We start from the raw sequence: 5805 nt of genomic DNA, 5'->3' as shown, positions 1-5805 counted from the left end.
GGCATGTCCTTCCACTGCCAACGTCATTAGAGTTGGGCTTCAGTAACGAAGTATGCAAATCTCCACGGGCCCCATAGGTACAAATGAGGTCACATTCATGACCTTGTTTCTCAAGTTCTTCCCTACTTCCAGCCCTGCAAAGTGCCCGTGCCCCATGAGAATTTCTGGGAGTACCTGCAGGTGTGCTCGTGAATAGGCTTTCATCAACTGTTTTAAACATTTGGCTGCACACTGCTCCTTCCACTGGACCACACTGTGACGGATATCTTATCTTGCTCCTCCAGCTCCTCTCTCCACCCTCCCCAGCCATGCTCCGTGTCCTGCAATGCTATAACCTTTATGAACTGCCTCATCCAGGCTACTTTGCCCTGGCTTCTGGTGTTGTTTAGCCAGTAGAAGTCACTGAGGGCAGGATGTTTATTTCCTGCTCCCTCTTTCAATGAGTGGGCTGATTCCCCTGACAAAATCTGCAGCTCTTATCAGGTGGCCCATTTGCTAACCACTTCCTTGCCTGTGCCATTAGGTCTAGGAGAGGTAAAGGCTTCCTGCTGTTGCCAGCCCTGTGATGCTTCAACACCCCTGGTAGGTTTCCGTGAACACTACCTGCGTCTTTGTAAATGGTCCTTCTGAGGCAGAATATTAACTCAGGTAGTCAGTGGAGGAGCATGGGCTTCGAGGCATGGGCTTCTTTGATATGGCCATTGGTTAACATTTGTGGCTTAAGGGCTCCAGGGAGCAACATCCCCACAGGGCTTATTTACTGTAGGGAGTGTACCTACGCCCAGATGGACATAATCCCTAATCCCCTGTGACTCAGTTTACGGGAGGAAAAGGTCAAAGAAACTATGACACTTACAGGAACCCCCACCCCTAGGACCTTATTGGACAAGGACTGATAAGGGTAACTGAATAAGGCCAATGGGAGAAGACCACATCTCTCTGGACCCCACGTTGGTACCCCCCTCCCAACTTTAAGGAATAAAAACCCCTATAGGACAATAGAGAAAAGGGGGGGCTCTTCTCCCCGCTCCCCCCCCCCACCCAGTAACGCTGGGAGCTATCTGCTTTCCTTTAATAAAAATTTTGCTTGCTGCCTGTGTGTTCGCGGAATTCATTCTTTGACCACCGTGAACAAGAACCCGGATTCTGGTGCCATCTTTCCAGCATCACTTCTTCAATCTCTCCTGCATTTGAGATGCCATTTGCATCCTGCTGGGATCCTGACCACACAGACATCACTGCTGTTTCCATGGGATTACACATCCTTGGGGCCATCCCATCTCCCCTTGGGCATCACCAATAAATCAACCGGGTCTTCCTGAAGTAGAGTTGACATGTGCCTATGCTAGCATGGGAGGGATTGTCTCTCTCTGCTGTGTTTCACTCTGTTAGAGGGGTCTCAGCAATGTACTGCTTGTACTCCGAGGTCTTCTAGAACTTTGGATAGAAATGGCACTTTCTGTTTGACCTACATGAGACTGGAGGAGGAGTCCTAAGAGGTCTGGGTCTGGGAGCTGACTCTGCTGCTAAATGGCTGTGTGCCCTTGAGCAAGTCACCTTCATTTTTAAGCTGGGTTTTCTCACTTCTAATGCAGGAGTTGGACTCAGTGATTCTTCCACTGCCCTGGGCTCCCAACCTAACTTTAGCCAGAGTGGCTCCTATTTGATCTATTTTTAGAATTTAGGCTTTCGTGAAGATTTCCTTTAAAGCATGGATTCCATGGCTTTGAAAATGCTTTAAGACAACTGGACTGGATAATTCTAAGGTCCTTTCCAGTCCCACTGTTTTTGAGCATAAAATCAACCTTGCCTTCCTCACCACAATGCCAAGAAGGTTCCAGGAATGAATGGAAAACTGATGATTAAAGGCCCATCTCATGCCAGGCCGTCATGGTGAATCTACTGTGACTGGGTAAATGGTTTTGCTACCATCCATATCTAGCATCTTCTCCTTTACTTCTCATTTACTTCTGCCACTATTAGTAGGCAAGGAAAAAAAGCTGATTTAAAACCAGTTGCATAAAATGCAAACCATCCTATCAAATAAAAATCTGGAAAAGATAGCAGCTACAAAAAAATTTTTTTTTTCTTTTTATGGCTGCACCTGAAGCATACAGAAGTTCTTGGGCCAGGGGTCAAATCAGAGCTGCAGCTACTGGACTAAGCCAGAGCCATAGCAACACCAGATCCCAGAAACATCTGCAACCTACACTGCAGCTTGTGCTAGATACTAAACTCATTGAGCGAGGCCAGGGATCGGACCCACATCTTCACAGTCACCATGTCCGGTTCTTAACCTTCTGAGCCACTATGGGAACTCCAAGATGGCAGCTTTAAATGAACTGACCCACAGCAGGTTTGCAAAGGCTTGACCCACAGCAGTGGAAGCTGGCAGCCTTTCAGTTGCGTGTCCCTGACATTTGCTGCTGGAAGAGAATGACAGAGCAATGATTAATAGTTTGTGTAGCATCTGGGACAGCTTCCCAATTGTGGAGAATTTGCGCTTGTGTGAGGGTCTCAGCCTGGAGGCTAAGAGGATAAAGGGCTCCCCTTGACCTCCAGCAACAGAAGCACAGACATAGAAACTAAGTACAGCCAATCAGATCCTCACCTGAGTTTTTTAACCCAGACTGAATTATGTGGTTTTCCCATTGTGACTCAGCAAGTTATGAACCCAACTAGTATCCATGAGGATGTGGTTTCAATCCCAGACTCCAATGTTGCCATGAGCTATGATGTAGGTCACAGATGTTACTGTGGCTGTGGCATAGGCCAGCAGCTGCAGCTCCAATTCAGTCCCTAGCCTGGGAGTGTCCTTATGCTGTAGGTGTGGCCCTAAAAAGCCAAAAAAAAAAAAAAAAAAACCAGACTGATTGATGTAATTGGAATTCTGCCTGATGGGGCTGATGACTAAGGCATTAGTGTCTTGTGGCATCAGGGGTACCCAGGGCAGCAGTGGCCGCAGTGCAAGCAGAGGACCCAGTGTCCAGCTACCTACAATGTTTTGAAAGGAGGCAAGGTATTACAGGGGACCTTATAGGACATTCGTTTTGCAAGAGTTTCTCCACCTTGCTAGCCTGTGCCTTTTCTGACACTCCCTTTCCTTCTATAGTTTGTAAGTCTCCTTAACACTCAGTCTCCTTCAAACTCTCCCGAGATTCCACTCTCAGGCTGCATGCCTGCCATCTGCTCTGCTGATGTTCAGGCAGCTCTTTTGGCCTTTCAGAAGAGGAAGCCACACCTCGCCTGCCTTTCTCCTGCCCCCCATCCACCTTCTGCCTGTTTTATGCCCCAACAGTGGCAATGCAGGGCAGTTGGCCCTCTTCTCCCCTTAGAAATGAAAACCCCAGGTAGAGTTTTCCTGACACACGTGCATGTGCTAGGATGAGGATGGATTCATAAATCTTGCTTAAAGAGGAAGAGCCTTGGGAGTTCCCTGGTGGCTCAACGTGTTAAGGGGCCAGCGTTGTCACTGCTGTGGTATAAGTTCTATCCCTGACCCCGCGAACTTGTGCATGTCATGGGTGCAGCCAAAAGTATTTACATTTAATAAATAATAAAAATAATTTTTTTTTAAAGGAAGATAGGCTTTTGAGCAACCTGGCAAAGGCTGGCTTTCATTCACTTCCTTTTCACCCTCCTCCTGAGCTCCCCCTCTGCTCCAGGGCTGTGGTAGACTCCACAGGGATACTAAGGAACAAATGCATATACAAAATAAGGAAAAGAATGTGCGATATAGAATTGGAGACCAGGTTGGGTGCCGGCTTGATTACTCATGCTCTGCAAGAATTGGATCAGTTCCCTAACTTCTCTGAGCCTCAGCTTCCCTATCTGTGAAATGGGCTCATCAGTGTACATATTCTATGGATGGGAGAGAAATTTAAGAATGCATTTATGCATTCACCAAACCTCCACTAAATGTGTGTTGCTGTTGATCAAAAGCCCTCCAGATGATAGAACCCCAAAGGAAAAGGCCTCGCTCTCCCAGCCACCCCAAGTGTGGTGGAGGGGCCCTTGGGAGGTAGGATATCTGACGATTTGGGAAAAATGACTTGCAACCGTGTTGCATGTTGATTTATACCCATCAAATACCTTCTTATATTTCTTGGCAAGGATGCCTGTAAAGTGGAGTGGGCTGGTGCGCAGAATACCTAGGACAGTTGACATAAGGGAGGGTGACTGGAGGGAAGAGGGGGCCAGAGGAAAAAGAACAAAGAAGAGCGGAAAGCAAGCCTTAACTTTAACCCAGTGCTGTCTACACCGGCCCCAAGTCCACCGTCCCTGCAGGGTTTCAGGTGGGGGTGGCAAGCACACTGGAGGGTGGAGACAGCATGGGTGCTAGAGTCAGGAGACCTGAGTCCTGACTTATCTCTGACATTTAAGAGGTGGACAAATTGGGAGGGTCACTTCAGCTCTCTGAGACATGTGGGAAAATGATGGGCCTGCCTCAGAGGGTACAAACCAGGAGCAAGCGAGTGATTTTGTGTGCGTGTGTGTGTGTGTGTCTTTTCTAGGGCTGCACCTGCCGCATATGGAGATTCCCAGGCTAGGGGTCTAATCAGAGCTACAGCTGCTGGCCTACACCACAGCCGCACCAACACAGGATCCAAGCCGCATCTGCGACTCACACCACAGCTCACGGCAACGCGAGACCCTTAACCCACTGATCGAGGCCAGGGATGGAACCCACAACCTCATGATCCTAGTCAGATTCATTAACCACTGTGCCACAACAGGAACTCCTGAGAGTGATTTTTTAAATAGGTTATTGAGCTATAACTCACAGAGCAGAAAATTCTCCCTGTGAAACACGTGCATTGTTTTTCAGATATTCATAGAGTTGTGTAACCATCACCAATATCTCAGGAAAATTTTATTGCCCCATATAGGAACCCATACCCATTCTTAGTCACTACCCATTCTCCTTCCCAAGAGGCTTATTTTTAGCCTGTTTAGTGCAGCACCCATTTTGATTCCTATCACACAGTAGGTTAGTAGTAACAGTTGGTTGTGGCTGCACAATTGTCCACTTCTAAGGACTTATATACTTCAAATATCACAAGTATTTATCAGATTGAGTAAAAACTGACTTGTGGAGTTCCTGTTGTGGCTCAGTAGGTTAAGAATTCCACATAGTGTCCAGGAGGATGTGGGTTCCATCCCTGGCCTCATTCAGTGGGTTAAGGATTCCACATTGCCGCAAGCTGCGTATAAGTCTCAAATGTGGCTTGGACCTGGCATTGCTGTGGCTGTGGTATAGGCTGGCAGCTGCAGCTCCGGTTCGACCCCTAGCCTGGGAACTTCCATATGCTGCAGGTGTGGTTCTAAAAAGAAAAAAGAAAAGAAACCTGCCTTGAGAACTGTGTCAGGAGTAAGCTCAGCAGCAACACGTTAAAGATAAAAAGGCAGAAAGAACACTGTTCATTTCTGTCTCACAGAATACCCCAGGTAGCTCCAGGTGGTTCACTGTCCATCTTCCCTAGGATCTGGGCTGCTTCTTCAGGATCCAGAATGTCAGCTGGAGCTCCAGTCATCATACCCTTGCTCCAGATAGCAGGGTGCAGACAGGCATAAATGCTGCATGCCGTTGGCCTTTAAGGAAGACTCTTAGGCGGTCCCTCATGGCTCAGCAAGTTAGGGATCTGGCATTGCCACTGCTGTGGCTCTGGTTACAGCTGTGACTCTGGTTTGATCCCCAGCCCCAGGGAACTTCCTCATGCTGTGGTCGCAGCTGGGGGGGGTGGGGAGTTAAGTCTCTGAATCTGCCACACAACACTTCTACTTGCATCTCATTGAGTAGAATTC

This window comes from Phacochoerus africanus, chromosome 5 (assembly GCF_016906955.1).
Source record: "Phacochoerus africanus isolate WHEZ1 chromosome 5, ROS_Pafr_v1, whole genome shotgun sequence".
NCBI classification, from domain to species: domain Eukaryota; kingdom Metazoa; phylum Chordata; class Mammalia; order Artiodactyla; family Suidae; genus Phacochoerus; species Phacochoerus africanus.
This window is presented reverse-complemented; position numbering follows the sequence as displayed.